The following is a 19,511-nucleotide window of genomic DNA, read 5'->3' as shown; positions in this document are numbered from 1 at the left end:
TACTTGTATACAAATATCCAATGACGCGTCATAACAGTCCCACATAGCTTTGGGGAAATCGGCATAGCAACCCGCCTTAACTCTTTTTATTATACCTCTACTTTATTTACTCTATATAAAAGTAATTGGTTAAATAGAATATATCCCCACTTTTGCCTGACTGTGTTTTAGTCCTGTGCGTTAGTCTGGGAACTAAAACACACCTACACTCGGGTGTTTCCGCCGAGCCAATCAGGCGAGAGATGGGTGGAGCTTGCTACCGAACTCGGAAGCTTAAAACACTTAATAAATAATTTGCAGATTTCTTTAGCTAAACTTAATTTAAAACCATGCAGGCCGTCATTTGATATTGTGTACTTTTGTGTATCAACGAAAACTTACTTCGGTGAAAACGTTTCCAATTTTAAAAGTCGGTTTAGTATAACAGTCCTTAATGTTTTGATAATCATCAAGTCGTATTCACTGAAACTTCACAACATTTCCATATAATTGTGTACGTGTCAAAACAACTTAATTGAGTAAACAGTGAATTTAAAAAATAAGTGCATTGCCATCTCTTTATGACACATCACTGCATATTAACATAACTGAAGTGAAGTCCAGTTCATGGTTTCTATTTTAGGGGTTTGTTTCTTAAGAGGTATACATTTAAAAAAAAGTTTTCTTATAAAGCCTAGTTTATTTATACCCAATGAAGATGTTATACTTTTTTTATTAGAGAAAAACCCACATATGTGAAATTCAACACATATTTAAACGCTCTGGAAAAAAGAGGTTTGGACGAAAAAATCCTTTCATGACACCTACATCATAGGAAAAACAATATCAGAGAAAATCGGTGAAGATTAAATATGTTGAGATTTTCTCTCTCCATTTTACTATCGTCATATTATAAGTAAAGAATGAGCTGATGTAGACAAGTATAAATACATGTTATTGATTTCTTATTTGGGAGTATATATCTGATCGATATAATCAATAAAGATTGTAATAAAAAAAATAACGCAACATCAATATATCTAAAAATGAAATTGAAGGAAATGAAAAGTTCTTATTTTTTTCCTGTCCCGATATACACTTATTTGAAAACAAAAACAATTTAGCCAATAAGGGCAAGTTTGTGTTCCACTGTATTGCCAAAAGTATGCTGAAAAATCTCCCGACGAAGTCAACAAAGATATGACCAACCTTTGAATCGAATTATTGTAATATATATTTATACATTATCATCTATATACTACTGTATACCACCTACCGGTAGCATGATAAATTCATTAGCATTGGTTGTCATTATGGGAAGAAGTTTAGAACGACTTGGGAACAACTTGAGAAGAATTTGAGAACGGATTATCACATTATCCAGCACTTGGGAACGGGTTCTTTAGCAAATGAAAAAGAACGTCTGTTCGTGCCAGATGACGTCGTAAACAGAAAATAGTGTCCACTCAAAAGTGATACGCGTAAGAAATTGTTTGTCTTAGTATATCAATACAAAGTTACGGACAGATATTGTGAGAATAACAACACCATTTCAGGTGTAAATGTGCATATGAAAAAGCCAATGACGATAGGATTGTTTAAAAAACACTTTTTCTACGTAGTTTTAAGGCTCATTGTTTTCCTCCGCGCAAAACTTCTATTTCTTTCCGTTTGTCACAGGCGATCGTTGGCTATTTAGCCTAGACGTCATTTGGAAAACATAGTTTTTAGTTTGAGTAATTTTGAATGAGAAATATATTAGGTAGTAGTATATAGATGATTAATAGTTCATCATACAGTATTTTCAGTGTTTGCCGTTCGAACATTTTTCTCATCGCTCGCACGTACATAAAATATCGAGTCCACCTGCGATGACCTCTCGATTTTATTCAGGTGCTCGCGTTGAGAATATTGTTTTCACGACAAACCCTGAAAATAAAGTGTGATAATCTAATAATCGCATATCATGCTATTTCGAGATAAACACACAAATTTAGTTTGTCACATGTAATTAAGTTCATCAAATAAACAATTTTTAGATCGATGTTGTATAAACAGTACTTCATTAATATCTGTATAACATATCAACGACATTAATTTTATGTAGTATACTACCTCTCCATGAATCGTTGTATTATTTGCTGTCTCTTAAAGATTGTAAAATGTTCGGTATTTTTATTTAAAACACCAACAACATATGACTAAGAGTAAACAAATAAATACTAGGTCATATTCGTGGAAAATGCACGAAGTGTCCGTGGCATATTTTGTAATTTGAGTCCTTTCGTGTTCACATTTCATGGGTGACTGATATTTCAAGTTTCAAGATATCATTAAAGCAGTCGACTATATCGTTTAAAATTTAGGTTAGGCACATAAACACTGTCGGTATAAAGGTAACCGTATCACTGTAATGTAAACTGTTAAATCTCACGTGCCAAGTTAGCAAGTTAGATTATCATGATATAGACATTGTCACGTCATTTCATCCATTGTAACATGATATTGATTTTATTGACTTCAATCTGTTGTTTGTATCGACTACAAAAACACAGGTTAGTCCACCGTAATATTCTTTTATTTATGGATTATATTATAAAAGCATCTAGTTTATTCTTACATGTCTCCGTTCCCCTCCAACACTGGGAAAGAAAGGAATTTAAAATTGATTTGGTGTGCGATTATACATGATGTGAACTTTAACATGTACATCATGCGTAGAAATATAATCGTTCCTGTAGTTGGTCGTTACCTATACAGATATATGGTAAGTATCTACATATGATTAACCTTTTCACCTCATGTTATTCATTTAATCGTTCTCATGCTTAAATATTGGTTCTTTATTCCAGCCTGAAGTTGTTACAGTGATACAAAAAAAAGAAAATCATATTTTTTGAATGATTTGGAACAGTTCTGGAGAGAATGAAAGCGAATTAACTTAGTCAAATTGTTTAACTTCAGTTATAACCATGTAATTTGAGTAACGAGAGTTTGTTTCAAGAAAGTTGGTTTTATCACAGAATCCATGCTGGAGTACGAACACAGTTTCAGGAATACGGACCGAAACAAGAATACAGTAAAAGAGTGAACAGTTTATATATTTAACAACTAACTTTGTATATCGTGTTCTAATAAACACACTGTTATTATGATTCAGGAATAGTTAAGAATACGCTGTTAAACTCACTAAATGTCTTTCTCTTCCAGGAGTTTTGCGATTCTAAGGTTGGTTAATAATTTGAGTTGAATGTTTATTACCGTCACTCTATTACATTGTAAATGGAAAGGTGATCTATTTGATGGCACATTATGCTCCATTTGCAGCTGTTTAGCCACAATAAAGCAGTCGGAGTGCTTACAGCTTTCAGAATGAAATTAATAGTGATGATTTGGAGAATGTTTTAGAAATGGATATAGCTGGAAATAAAGGTTTGTATCAATGGTGATTCTTTATATGCGATAGTACATGTACCAAAGACTTTGAAAAGGGGCAGCTATACCTGACTATCACATTCTGTTTGTCATTAAAGCTGTTGAATGGGCATGCTTCTTTTCATATCTTTTAGAGCGAATAGATACACCATTTTAAACATTATGAGGACGTGAACAGTATAGTCAATTTAGATCTGTGTCCTCCTCCGAACTGTATCGTACTATGTCCAGTGACTATGTGAGAGATGCCTCTCACGAGTAAAAATGATTAATTATATAAAACGAAGAAAGAGAAATATTTAATTTTCAGATTGTCTTTGATAACAAGACGTAGATAAGTACAGTTGTGGGATCGCACAACGGTACACGATGTGCGGTGTGCGCACGATGTGTGCACGGTGTGTGAATGGTGTGTGCACGATGGGCGAACGATAAAAAGATGGACGATCATTGCTTGCGCACATCTGTGCGCACGATGGACGGACGTTGTGCGATAACAATCGTTGTTGGTGTAAATTGAGGAATGCCTTAACAATTTATACGGTTTCGTGTTTAAACATATCAACTTGATGCTTACGTATGTTTTTATATTCTAGCAACATCTATCAACTTTTTGTCTATACATTCTTATATTTAGAAATTGTGTTTCTGTGTTTTTAAACAAACTTAATCGACACATGTAAATTTACAACACAATCCCGTATACAGATAAACATAACCACTTTTTCATGTACCTGTACCGTAGTTTTCTCCCCGCCAGGGGTACTTACGTAACTCGTCGGGTAAGGCTGGTGAAGGGGAGCTATAGGCAAACGAATGCAAAAAACAAATACTATTCATTACGGTCAAACGGTATCGTATATCAGTTCTGTGTGTCAGGCAATGGTCAGGTAAAACTCCTGACACTCATCAATTTGTTATTTACCTGTTCAGTTACCTTGGAGCCAAACCCATTCTTGATAGCCTAACGGTCGCTGTAATACTGTGTAATACGCATTGTCAAATTATATAATCTTGATTATTTTAAGACATTTCCTCATAATAATATAAAACCAAACTAGATAATGGAATTGAATGGCCACAACCTCATTTAATGTCAAATTGTAAAACCTCAGAACATGGCGGGCAGGTTAACCAAGTAGTCCTCCAGGTAAATCCTTGGCCGGACATTAAATACAAATATTATACCAAGTACACGCAAAAGCAAGATCCCTGCTGAATATCTACCCGCAGGTAACGGACATAAAGCCACTTGCTCTCTAACCTTGCAGAGTTTGCATGTACTTGTACCAAAACCGCTCTCACACCCATGGCAAGACGGTAACCAACATCTCCAACTTGGAGAACCAATCCCACTTTAGCTCCCAGGGATTCACTTGGCAAGCATTAGTGGGTTGGTTACTATTAATTAGACTATGCACATTCCCGCCACAAACTCCTAGGATACCACCATAGCGAGTTTAAATTAGTCTGCTAGGGTAACCCCTAGCAACACTATTGACAAATCAGTCCACAGCCTAATAATATACAACACAAATACAGTTTACATAACAGAAAAATGTATAGTTATATGCCTGCCCGCCATGTCCTGCCACTCGGGACTGTCTATACAGTTCCGCCATCTCCAAACAAAACCCATCTGAGGTTGTACACCATATTAGCTATAAAACATGCTCTAATCAAACATAAATGCGTCAGTTTCTACAAATTTCTCAATAGCTCCTTGTAATGTGTTGATAAATATGGCATTGCCTACATCTGTTAAGTGAACATTATCATCACGGAATAATCCCGGACATGTGTGTACTATATCGGTATGCTTAACTACCCTGCCTCCTGTGTCTAACGCAGCTTTACGGCCTTCACGAGTTACACGTTTCCGTTACTTTTCAATGACTTGTATGTTTTCAAAGCCTCGATATTTCAACCTTGTCAAAATATCTGACCAAATTATCGAACATCCGGGCAAAAGAGTATGAAGTTCGTCTATATCCTTTGCTATTTTAGCACATAACTCCACTGTTGGGACATTAATTAAATCATTACCTCCTGCGTGCAGTAATAGGAAATCTGGAGGCGGTTTTTTGCCGAGAAGTTCTTTGATAACGTCCATCATTTCAAACCATGACATCCACCGCTTTCCGGACCATCGGATACATATGCCCTTGTTCTGCAGCTTCAAATGATGGTCCAGTAATTAAACAGCCATCCGTTGTGCCCAGAATACTATTGAGGACCCAACTATCCAAACATCTGAAAAAAAACTTTGGCTAAAATTAGCCAAGTGGGAAGGGAGACAACTCGAATACATTACACGGTAACCCGAATGTAATTTTGAACAGCCCCCGATTTCCATCTCCCCAACTTTTTAATGGTCTCTGTCGACACACCTTTCACTGACAAGGTTGTTGCAGCACCTATCCGAAATGAATGTGATTTATAATTTGAATGCGGTAAACCTAGAGAGACGACACGTTTACGAAGAACTGCGCCAAACTGCTACCTGGTCAGCGGTAATCCATTCTGGTGTATGAACAGATATCCAGAACGACCAGAACGTACCTTCAGAAAAGCAAGGATATTATTTACCGGACATACCCGATTGTTTTTGAACTGAGGGATTGCTATGGTAACCGATTTACCCTTTTGATCTGTTTTGGATTGTCTAAGTACAACACTAAATTCTTTTAAGTCACTTTTCAAAATCAAATCTGATATCAACAAAGGCCTGTGTGCCAACGGAGCAGAGGTATAAACTAACTCTCCCACTCGAAATAATCCAAAAAATGCCAAACAATATACAGCTCAAAACATCAATTGTTTATACATGTTAAAACAAATGCTGGGAGTTTGTTGGTGAATTTTGACCAGCACCTCATATGTTATTGGGGCTCTGCTGTCTGTAGCATATTTCAATCTTTTGAGACCTTCAAGACTTTTCTTTACAATAAAGCATGATGTTGGGTCTTGCCAATTTTTGAATTTATGCAAGTAACTTATTGCTGATAAGTAAGAGGAAACTGTAGATGGAGCAGAGCCTAGATTTGAATGGTGACATATGAACAGCAAAATATGTTCAATCGGAGCAGGCCACACATAGACCAGATTGAGCATGTTTCGTACATTATCAAAGTTTTTTAACGCACTCGAGTAAAGAGATTTTGTATTCTCCGACAAACTGGCAGCTAAAAGTCGTCCAAGCTGAGGCTGAAGATTGACCACAGCCACGTTGGCATTTGTTCCGGCTCTGCTTCTGCCCGAGGGGCCAAGTCCCGGAATTTGTTTAACTGCAAACGAGATAGACTATCAGTCAAATTGTTTTTACAACCTGGAAAGTGTTCCGCCTTGAATAAGATGTTCAAAGACAGGCAGCGAAGTACAAATGCTCTAAGCAAAGTCAGAACAGCAACGGATTTAGTTGTCATAGAGTTAATAATTGCTACCACTGATTGATTATCACATCTAAAGAGCACTTTCTTGTTTCTCAGCCTTTCACCCCATATATATACGGAAACCAAAAAAAAATTTAACCAAAGTTTCATGTCCTCACGCATGGGGGATGTGATCCTGATATGATGATAAGCCTTGGTCGTACCTATTGTGGCATTTATTAGGCGCCTACAAAAGGTACTCCCAACCGGAATAGCTCTACAAGCAAAATTCAAACCTCCTAATAGGGATTGTTATTGTTTCAAAGTTGTTCTGGCCTGCGTCAACATGACCCTTAACTTTTGAACAAGTTCTTGTACTTTAATCATAGGAACCCTGATACACATATTCACTGTATCTATTTCAAGACCAAGAAAACACAAGAGGGTACAAGGCCTTCCGTCTTCTCAGGTGCAATCGGTACGCCTATCTCATTGCATACGCTCTCAAATTCTTTAAGAGCTAAATAACACTGGTCAGATTTTCTTACACCTCCGAACAGAAAATCATCCAGGTAGTGAAGTACATCACCACCTCCCAAACGCCTACGGACTATGTACTCTATAAACGTAGAGAACTTTTCAAAAATTGAACAAGAAATTGAACAACCCATAGGTAGGCATTTATCAAAGAAATACATGTCATCAATCTTACAACCCAACAAATCAAAATCCCCGGGCCATATTGGAACTAATCGAAATGCAGATTTAACATCCGCCTTAGCGAGTAATGCCCCTTTCCCAAGCCTTTGTACCATTTGTACTGCCCTGTCGAAGTTTGTATAACAAACCGAACACACTTTGGGATCAATATAATCATTTACTGAACAATTTTCTGGGTAAGATAAATGATGAATCAATCGAAAATCGCCTGTGTCTTTCTTAGGCACTAGGCCCAATGGCGATACCCTCAAAGGTGAAAATGACATTTTGTCAAATGGGCCTTCTACTCTTACTAAATTTAATTCCTTTCTTATCTTTTCTCTCGCCACCAACAGATTGTCACGGACCGACTTTATTTTTTTTGCTTCGTATGCTTTTCGTGGACCCGTATATTGTAAAGGAAACCCAAACTTAAACCCGTTCAGTAACTCGGTTGCTAAATCTGCATTAGGATATCCTTCCAGTAACGAGGCTAAAACCTCCGTTTTTACTGGAGTTGGCCCCGGAGTATACCTTTCCCTGTTTAATTCCTTTGGGGCCCATTTGGTTTTTGCCACGAAAGGAATCACAGCTGCCCTGTGGGTGCCCCCCATGGCAATATTTACAAATATGTTTAAACTTGCATGGATTGAACTTGCATTTATTATCATTGTATGCAATTGCTAACCTAGGTCNGATGAACTTGCGGTAATGCTGGCCCCGCTCATAACACGCGGTACAGCTATCAGTCTCAGCCAAAGATCCGAGTTTAATTTTGTCCATGACTGCAAAGAAATTGCCTGACGTAATCGAAATTGCTCATCAGAGACACGCCATCATTTCACATGCCTTATCGGGAAATTTACGCAAGTAAATATGCATAAATATTAGAAAAGCATCGGTCCACTTTTCAATTGTAGAAAATCTATCTTTTAAAACCTTCGGCTTAGACTCAATAGTGCCGTTGGCATTCAGAAATAGACTATTTCTAGCATAAAAATCCTGTAGCTCTGTACTCCCTCACTCCCGCCGCTGCTCCCCCACCAAATGATGTAGAGACCATGCCTAAAGGGAATGGGGATGTAGTTGACCCCCCACTTAACAATGTAGGGGCAGGTTGAACGGGGGATTGCGCCGGAAAACTATTATTGAGAACGGAACCCCAAACATCAGAAACAGTATTTAGTTGTATACCTGTCGGAGCATTCGGAGCATCCTGCTGACCATTGCCCTGGACAGCAGGCAATGGAACTGCGTGGTATTCATTGACCACGTGCACCATGGCCTCATGCTCCGGCTCCGGCTCTGGTTCCGATCTGGTAGGCTCCTCTGCAAATTTTGCCGGACGCCGTCTCTTCCTTTGCTCCAGCGCCCTAGCCGGAGTACCTTCTGTTGCCTTTCGCTTTCCGCCGATCTTTTTGTACACTGGCATTATTATTGTTTTAATTTTGAATACGACTTGACTTGTTGTGCGTGTTACGTGCTCGATGGTGGGATGAAAAAGGACAAGGATGCGCTGTATCCCACTGCGCATTTTCAGACTGACCCCTCAGCGCCCCCCTATCTTACAATTACTTTACCAACAGGGGGTGCTAACTGCTGTCAGCTACTTAGCCATCATTCGAAAATCAAAATAAATCGCGTTTAATTTGAAACGATTAAACGGCATTATTGTGATGAGAATTTACAGATATATGCACAGTGTACATTATCGCATACAAGCCTTCCGTATTTTTGTCATTCCGTGATTTTGATCTACAAATGATACCAAATCGCACAGTTGTGCGGAGAGAAGCGCAAAATAGAGCGAACGATTGCTAAATCGCACAGCTGTGCTCAATATGTATGGAACAAGTGCGGACGGTGTGTGAACGATGTATGCAATGTGTGCGCACGCTATTTTTGGTGAGTTGTGCGGTCCCACAACTGTACAAAGCGGTGGTATACTGAATGATACTACATTTTTGTGTGTTATCATACATTTCCTTCTGTTTTTTGTTTTACTTGTATATACGGGACCCATTGGTTGTTTTCCGTACAAATTGTACCAATGCATTTGTGTTTGAAGTGCGCTCGGTTCTTGTAGAACAGAGAAACACAGCTATAGTATTAAGGTGCATTCAAAGCAAAGTTAATTGTATCGTAAATAACCTGCTCTAATATTATATTGAAGGTTAGTGAATACATTTTTTATAATAATTTAAAATTTATTTTTCTATAAATATTTAGCGCATCACCATCTTTATATGACACATCACTGTATATACATGTATTAACCTAAGTGAAGTGAAGTCAGGTTTCTGGTTTCTATTTCAAGGTTTTGTTTCTTAAAAAATATACATTGAAAACATTTTTCGTATTAAGCCAAGTTTATATATAAAAAAAACTACAGACGTTCTTATTTTCTAAAGATTTAAACGCTCTGGGAAAATTAGTTTTTGACGAAAAAATCCCTTTATGATCCCTACATCATAGGAATAACAATATCTGAGAAAATCGGTGAAGATTAAATATAGTGAGCTTTTCTCTCTCCATTTCACTATCGTCATGTTATAAGTAAAGAGTGAGCAGCTGTAGACAAGTATAAACACATGTTATTGATTTCTTGTTTGGGAGTACAGATCTGATCGAAATAGTCAATACAGATTGACTATAAAGATTACACAAGGTCAATATATGTATAAGTGAAATTGAAAGAAATGAACGGATTTTATGTTCTTCCTGTCCTGATAAACTGATCAATAACCTCATCGTCATTTGAAAACAAAAACAGTTCAGACACAAGGGCAAGTTTGTGTTCTATTGGATTACCAAAAGTAAGCTGGAAAATCTTCCGACAAATTAAACAAAGATATTATCTACCAGGTATCGAATTATTGTCTCCATTTCACCCTCATCATATTTGATCGTCGGTTTTTTAGTAGTCTAACAAAGCTATTTTGTAATTGTATAGTTGTTATTTTTACATATGCAGGAGATAGGGTATTTTGTTGTGCTTGCCTCCTTGTGATAGCGCGAATCTGATACCCACTTTATAGTGCTATCTCACTGAAATACCATGCTGAAGGCACCCATCACAGCATTCCGCCCGGTCACATTATACTGACAACGGGTGAACCAGTTGTTGCCATTCCCCTAAATGCTGACCGTTAAGCAGGGAATAACAACTACCATTTTTAAGGACTTTGGTATGTCCCGGATGAGTACAGAGCCCATTGCCTTCCTCATCTGGGTAAACGCTCGACATTAATGCCAAAAGTGAGGTGTTGCCAAGCAAGGCGCTAGGAAATTAAAGGTAGTTAGAAGTAGAAAGAAAGATAAACATCCCAAATATTGCAATGGGTGCAGCAGATTTAGTGTGGTCGCGTTTGTGTATAGAGGACACCAAAGCAATTATCCAGGGGGCTACAGTATTAGTCGCCTACTACGATAGGGGTGGAGCCCTAGGCCTCCAGGATGGCCAGACCAAAGGTTGATACCAATATCATGATTGTGTTTGTCTCTTTTTACTCAGTTATTGTATAAATGGTTATAGAATGGGCATGTATCATACTTGTATCAAGTTGAAATCCAAAAGTCTTAGACAGAAAGGGTGTGGCCAGATCTTAGGGTCGATTCTGATACTGTGATTTTGTGTATCTCTTCATGCATTGCAACCTTATATAAAGTTATGAGATGGGGACCTCAACAGTTTGAAAGTTTCGACCTAGGGACTAAGTCTTCATGGATAGTGCCAGACCCTGGCAATTCCATATGTAACATAAATGTGTCCTAATAGACAAACCTAACCCCATGTGCTCCTGTTGGTCCATGGATATTTATGTGTAAATACAAACATTTTTGTATACAGTAAACATATTTTACTGTGTATAAAATAACTAATCGAAAAAATATGACTACATGTAACACTTACGAACGATACCTGCATATGTTTTATTTTTTGTTAGGAATATGTTAGGTTCTGTCGTTTTAGAAAAAACTCATGTTTAATGAAACACTTGTCAGCGTCTTCAAGTCCTAAGTTCGGCTAAATGATTGGCAGAAAGTATAAGAGAAACAAGTAAAATACCAGATGTTTACTATATGATCTATTTTAGTTCATATCAAAATATACTTTATTAGTTAGTTCGTAGCCTAATTCATGTCTTGATTCAACATAGTTGTTGACAAAGATAGTATCAGTTCATAACCTAAGTGCTTTGCAAATAAGAATTCAAAATTGAATAGATATAAACGATGTATATGCATGGAAAATTGGGTTATTAATGTATGAAAATATAGTATCTGTCATCGGACAATAATACCTGATAACGAAACTCCTTTACTATTTATATAAAGAAAGTTAAACAGATTGCATGTCAACATCTAAATGCATCAAGTATCACGTTTAGCAAGCAACAGAAAATATCAAAAATATTGGCGGAATACATTTTGTAGCTTACCTTAGCTTTCTTGTACAACTGATAATCAATTTCCTTCCTTTCTGAAAATGTTTAGGAGGACGCCATTGTAGAGTCACTGTTTGGGGCTTAATGTGATTCACAGCTGACAAGTCGATGTATCCTGTCGGATCATATACTCTATATGTGCAATGACCTAGTGGTACGATGTGGTCTAACATTATATACAATTAGGCGTGTTTCCATCATAGGATATATGTGTATGTACAGGTATAATGGGCTACGATTTCACTGAAGTGTTTACTTAGTTATGACACATACAAATGTAAAATAACTTACGGGGACGATGACGCTTTTAATCCTATAACATATGGCGTGATGATCTGTGTATTATTTTTGTGTATATACAATGAAGTACGGGTACAACTATTATCTTTAGTTGTATATTATATACATGCATGTACAATGACTTATAGTAACAAATCTGTTATGCAGTTGTATATTATATATGTGTATGTATAATGACGTACGGGTACTTATCTTATAAACAGTTGTATATTTCATCTTTGTATGTACAACACCTTTCGGGTACAACTATTTTAGTTAGTTATATATTACATCTGTTTATGTACAATGACGTATGGGTACCAATCTTATATACAGTTGTTTAATGCATCTGTATGTGTATACTGACGTAAGGTACAAATATTATATACAGTTGTATAGTATATATATGAATGTATAATGACGTGCATGTACACATCTTTTATAGAGTTGTATATTACATCTGTTTATGTACAATGACGTATTGGTACCAACCTTATATACAGTTGTTGAATGCATCTGAGTGTGTATACTGACGTATGGGTACAGTTTTCATTTCATCATATTTTATTGAGTAAACATTAGGATTGAACAGCAGACTAGGCCTATATAAGTTTACTCCTAATGTTGACATGACAAAGACAGCGAGGAAACGATTAATAAGAAAATGTTCATGCAAGACATATATCATTAGTATACATCATCAGACCATATAACAAATGTTATAGGGGAGATAAATCCATGTATGTTTCATTTATATATAAATATGTAATTGATACTTTCAGCTATAGAATGGTATTATTAAAAGTCAATTAAAATGAGTAAGTGATAGACAAGCAATGCCCTAATGCTATATCAAACAGAGGATTTGCTACAATCTTCATAATATGCAAGTCATTAATGCCCCATGTTCATTCCCCGTTGTTGTTACACGAAGAAGTTAAAAGCATAAATTCATGTTGCATCAGTACCGTATATATCCATTGGTTGGCGTGATAACAAAGTAAGGGATACAACAACAACAACAACAACACAATAGACAATAAAATGAGGAAATACAGCTAGAAGATTTTAAAATACTTGTAGTATATGTGTAAGATGTATTGCCATTGTTTTTAGTGTAAATCTTTCATCCCATCGAGTTTCAGACAAAAAGTCACTCACGACCTTAACCGTTCACATATCATCCATCGAAAAGAATCCAGATTCAACCACAGAGCACTTAAGCAATCAAACTTAGCATATTTTTGTTTTACTTTATTGCACCCATCAGTAGGAACAACACCTAAAGCTTAATGTATATTGTATAAACATCAATGTATATCTAACAATCAATTGAATCACATAATGGTTTAAGGACAATATCTCTTTTATCAATTATATCTATATATAACAAAATTTTAAGATTATTTGAATTAATTAAACGAGATGTTTATATATTTAAGAACACTATCAAGTATATATTTTTTTTCATTATTGTTGAACATAGTGCTTCCATTAAGAAGTATTTTAGTATCAAGATTAACCGGACAAACATCAACAATCTCATTTATTAAAGTCAGTTTTCACATTTATACATTAAACATTGTAAAAGATAATGAATAGCAGTTGCATAATAATCATCACACATACAAGTTGGAGACTCTTTCAATTGATCTTTCAACATATCATAGTTCAGCTTACTCGCCTCATTTATCAGTTGACATAAGATTATATTACACTTTCTGCTTTCACAAATTTTAAATACATTCGGGATATCATTATTGAAACATATTTTATCATATACCTTGGCCTTAAATTTATTTAAGTAGGGGAATGTACTATATCATTTTTAAGCCCATTGAATTTGTTGCACATTACTGGGAAGAAACTTTTAACATATGATTATGTACGACATAGTGGCGGGTTAAACATTTCTACATTTCTTAGAGTAAACCTTTCATTTTCTGGGTTATGAATACGAGGATCAATTATGTCACGGAGGTATGTGGGCGATAAATCATAAATCATCTTATACATCTGAATAAGCTTATGGTTCATCCTCTGATTAGACAGAGATTCCCAACCTAGTTCTTTATATAGAGTTTGTGTGATGTACCTTTCCTTAGACCTGGCAACTTCTAGTTGTACAGATTATATTACATTTTTAAGAGCAGTTATCCCAGACAATACCTGAATGTATATATCTTGCAAAGTGATTTCTTACCAGTCTTATATTTCAGGTATCTAAACATATTTTATTCTTTTACTAGCCTTTTTTCATATATTAATTGTCCACGGGTAGACCAAGTGCCAACTTCTGAAAGAGTTACTCCAAGATGTTTGTGATCATGGGCATTATCTATATAAGTATTAGTGAACTTAATTAGAGGATAGATTGGACCCTTTTTTTTAGAAACAAATGGTGATTTGGTTTTAGTGGGGTCAGATCTAATATCCTATGCACTAGCCCAGTAGTTAATTATATCTTGGTCCTGGTTAATATAATATGCTGCTAGTTTTGGGTTTTCGTCTACAATGACATACAATCATGTATCGTCTGCAAAAAGGTTAATGTTACCATGTACTATATCAGTGATGTCATCAATGCATAAAAAAAAGGACCGATAACTGATCCCTGAGGAACACCGGCATTTACTACCCTAAAAGAAGACGAATGACCTACAGTTAGTACTCTCTGTTTTCTATCTTCAAGATAACTCTCAAATTAGTTTAAAATATTGCCTGATATACCATATGCTTTAAGTTATGAAGTAACCCTTTGTGCTAAACTCTATCAAACGGCTTGCTGATGTCGCAAAATACAAACTTTAACTCTTTCCTTTTATATAGGCTACAAATTATGGTGTGGTATATAAAGAGAAGTTGGTTTACTGTTAAATCACCTGGTTTAAAGCCTGATTGGTCCTTGGAAAGTATTTTGTTAGTTGTTAAATAGTTCTATACATTTTTTTTNCAAAGTGATTTCTTACCAGTCTTATATTTCAGGTATCTAAACATATTTTATTCTTTTACTAGCCTTTTTTCATATATTAATTGTCCACGGGTAGACCAAGTGCCAACTTCTGAAAGAGTTACTCCAAGATGTTTGTGATCATGGGCATTATCTATATAAGTATTAGTGAACTTAATTAGAGGATAGATTGGACCCTTTTTTTTAGAAACAAATGGTGATTTGGTTTTAGTGGGGTCAGATCTAATATCCTATGCACTAGCCCAGTAGTTAATTATATCTTGGTCCTGGTTAATATAATATGCTGCTAGTTTTGGGTTTTCGTCTACAATGACATACAATCATGTATCGTCTGCAAAAAGGTTAATGTTACCATGTACTATATCAGTGATGTCATCAATGCATAAAAAAAAGGACCGATAACTGATCCCTGAGGAACACCGGCATTTACTACCCTAAAAGAAGACGAATGACCTACAGTTAGTACTCTCTGTTTTCTATCTTCAAGATAACTCTCAAATTAGTTTAAAATATTGCCTGATATACCATATGCTTTAAGTTATGAAGTAACCCTTTGTGCTAAACTCTATCAAACGGCTTGCTGATGTCGCAAAATACAAACTTTAACTCTTTCCTTTTATATAGGCTACAAATTATGGTGTGGTATATAAAGAGAAGTTGGTTTACTGTTAAATCACCTGGTTTAAAGCCTGATTGGTCCTTGGAAAGTATATTGTTAGTTGTTAAATAGTTCTATACATTTTTTTTTTTTTCTAAGATTTTACTAGAACACGATGTTACAAATATTGGTCGATAATTGGAGTACTTATTTTTCTAATTTTGATAGAGTGGATATATCCAGTACTGGAGTTCAACAAGGGTATCTGATGTGTAGCTATATGAGTAAAATATTCATTAAGGGCTTCAGCTTGATCAGCTGGATGTTGCATCAGTGTATTATTAACATTCAATTGTGGTTTTGGTTCAGTTTTATTGTTGAAATTAGTTATGGATTTGGCATTTTCCCACCATTTATTAGGGGGCAATGTTTTATCACTTAGAGACTTTTGAAGTTTATGAAGATAACTATGTTTTGCATTGGTTACCAGATGATTAACATAATTGCGTATTTGTTTATATTTATTTCAATGCTCTTTTTTTTCAGTATGTCTGGCTTTCTTGTGTATCCTATTTCTTTGCCTCATCTTAAGCCTTATATTGTTATTCATCCATGGTTTGTCATCAGGTCGGATTGTAATAGTTTTACTAGGAATATATTTTGCCATCAGGTCAGATAAAGATTTAGTTAAAAACATACTCAATTCGTAGGTATCCATAGCAGCAGAAATTAATCTCAAGTCAATAACATTTAGTTCGTCATTCATAATATTATAGTCAGTATTGTCATACATCAATACAGTCCTTTTTATATGCTTAATGTTTGAGGAAGGCATAACAAACTTCCATATATGAACGGGAATGGTCACAACAGAAAGCAGGGTCAACATGTGTATTTTTCACAATGGAAGGATTGTTTGTAAAACAACGTTTATAGAGGTTGTACTGTCAGGTGTCATTCTAGTTGGTTTATTAATAATACTTTTCATGTTGAATTCAGTTAAGAATCTAGATAAGTAAGAAGTGGGTGCTGTTTTAGCATATCAACATTTAAATCAACAGCTATTAGTAAATCCATGGAAGTTTCATTAGTTTTATCAAGGATGTGTTCAAATGTACTCCAGTATTCAATATTAGAATCAGGTCTATAGATACATCTAAGCAGACAGATATGGTTCCTAATTCAAATTTCTATTCAAATCATTTTTATATGTTCACTTTCAAGATCATGTCTACGTTTGGTAAGAATATTAGTTTTATAGTAGATAATAACACCACCACCATGTCCTGTTGTCCTCACTTTCTTGTGGATTTCATCTGAGAAGGACTCTACTTTAATATCAAAATTTGAGATTAAAGGGCTAAGGTGTGATTCAGTTATACATACTATGTCTCTATCATGTAGTTGTGCTTCAATAGCATCTATTTTATTTATTATGGATCAAACATTAAGATGAACTATTTCTACATTATGGAGTGGACCTGGATTCAATTCAACAACCATACATTTAATCAGCAGGGTTTGCAGAAGTATTTGTAAATATCAATATTGCTTAATATTTTGGAATAAATATATATATGAATTGAATAGAAATACTGCATGGCCAATTCATAAGTCCTCGTAAGATGTATGACATGTCATAACATATGAAAACAGGAATTTTAACCATTATCTTAAACAGTCAGTTTAGTGAGATATACACGCTTAACAAGGGTCCGGGCAATACAACTAACAGCATAGCATGAACATGGGCAGGGACTTGCAAGATAAGATAGTTTCTTAAACATATAATAGCATCAATATTAAAAGCAAACACAATAAACCATCTAAAATACAAACATATAAGAGGCATAATTCACACTAACATGCACCGTGGAATCAACCGCTTTAAGAACTTAATCATATTTACAAAACGCTTGTACAAATTTGTATGTGTGCAATGCAACACAACCACTTGGGTGAAAACGATTTAAAATACGCTTACTATTTGATAGCTAGCGATATGTTGCTAGATGGACATCCTCAGGCTTAAATATGCCACAGTTCATCAGGGTAAAGGCGAAACTGGTACAGCACATTAATTACAAGGAATTGGGAATGTGGTGCCAGACATGTGTTGACGTGTAGTGCACATGAATTATACATTTTGATCATCAATTCCTAATCATTCAGGTTCGTGGAATAGTAGATAACATTTTATATTATATGATTATTTGTATAAGGTCTGAGTAAGTTGATAAGATGATTCAGTATTAAACTATGGTATTAAGATAGTAGCCCTGTGTTATTATTGTCACTTTATCGTATTAAGTGAACTGTATATGCTAGGCACTCTGCACTTCGTATACTGGCCAAAACTTTTTACTAAGCAAGCAAACACATATTGATATATCATAAAAAAAGTTCAATTAATATTTTCACATGTAATATTAGATCAAATGAAATGAGATATGTTATGTGCATCATTACAGCAGATCAGTTGTTGTACATTTATCACAAAATATTACAGGTAGATCTTTTGGTAGGGTAAGTATCACAACCAGGAATATAACCAGTAAATTGAATACAGAATACACCAGTTGTAATGCAGAAAAGATGAGACCTGAATCAGAGACGTAAACTTGATATATCTTAAGATAATGTATACACACCTGACTGTATAGACTATGTAGACATATAACTTTGGCGTCTATTAAGTGAGGTAGCATAAAGATGCAGACCAGTCATCATATTGATAGTAGTCGGTACAATAGTACAATGTATGCAGTTGTATAAGTATCGTTGAACCACACATATCTGTGTGGGCATAAAACCTCATGCATTTTATTTACAGATATATAGCTATCTTTATACAGAGTGGGATGTCAAAAAGCTACTTTGGCATCAGTTCTGCGATATCACAAGGAGACAAAATCGACCATATGGCAGCCTCCCAAAACACACACGCATACACTACACGCATGCATCTTGCACACAGGGAAGTGACCCCGACTGACACAGTTCAAGTGGTCACGACAGCTCACAAAATGGCTACATCCAAACACAATCGAAACGTCCACGCTCTCTGCAAAAACATTACCTTTCTCGCTCTATCCAGACGGTTCTTACAATGAACTAACGCTCAATCAAGATAATAAAGATATTTACATTTGAATAATAAAAATATTGAACATTGGAAACCACTTGAACATTGTGTTGAAAATCATGTGCTGTATGTTATTATACATGTACATGTGTCATAACCAAGAGATCACTTGTTACTTTAAGGATTCCATGAACAGTACACGTTACCTTAAGAAATCTGTGCTTTATAACAAATCTTATACTAAAATTACTTACAAGTTCCCTAAATAAATCTGTGCGTTATAACAAATATAATACTACATCTACGCATAGGTTCACTAAATAAATATATGCTTTATATCAAATCTAATATAAAACTTCTAACACGTTCCCTTAATAAATCTGTGCTGTATATCAAATCTATTTTCAAATTCCCTAAATAAATTTGTGTATTTTACAAATCTTCAATCCTATATATATATATATATATGAAGATCATACACACTCAAGGAGGATGAAGATGCAAAAAGGAAAGTGATAAACATGTTTTGTTTTCATTTATTTGTATTGCTTTGATAATTCAATTGCTCCAATGCATGTGTATACATAGTTATTTTGAACTTGGACGTTATCAAGTAATATAAGTGACTTAAGCTTGTTTGAGTGTA

The 19,511-nt window shown here is 35.3% G+C and overlaps 1 protein-coding gene across 1 annotated transcript in view; it reads right to left on the bottom strand.

The window, feature by feature from the left end:
• Window positions 1-12,086, bottom strand: part of LOC110452813 (tereporin-Ca1-like) — a 100,374-nt gene extending 88,288 nt beyond the window's left edge. The window contains exon 1 of the mRNA XM_021501501.1: window positions 11,927-12,086. The gene's annotated coding sequence lies outside the window, so the exon portion shown is untranslated. The remainder of the gene's footprint in view (window positions 1-11,926) is intronic.
• Between the last annotated feature and the right edge of the window lie 7,425 nt (window positions 12,087-19,511).

Source organism: Mizuhopecten yessoensis, unplaced genomic scaffold (assembly GCF_002113885.1).
Source record: "Mizuhopecten yessoensis strain PY_sf001 unplaced genomic scaffold, ASM211388v2 scaffold6893, whole genome shotgun sequence".
NCBI classification, from domain to species: domain Eukaryota; kingdom Metazoa; phylum Mollusca; class Bivalvia; order Pectinida; family Pectinidae; genus Mizuhopecten; species Mizuhopecten yessoensis.
This window is presented reverse-complemented; position numbering and strand designations above follow the sequence as displayed.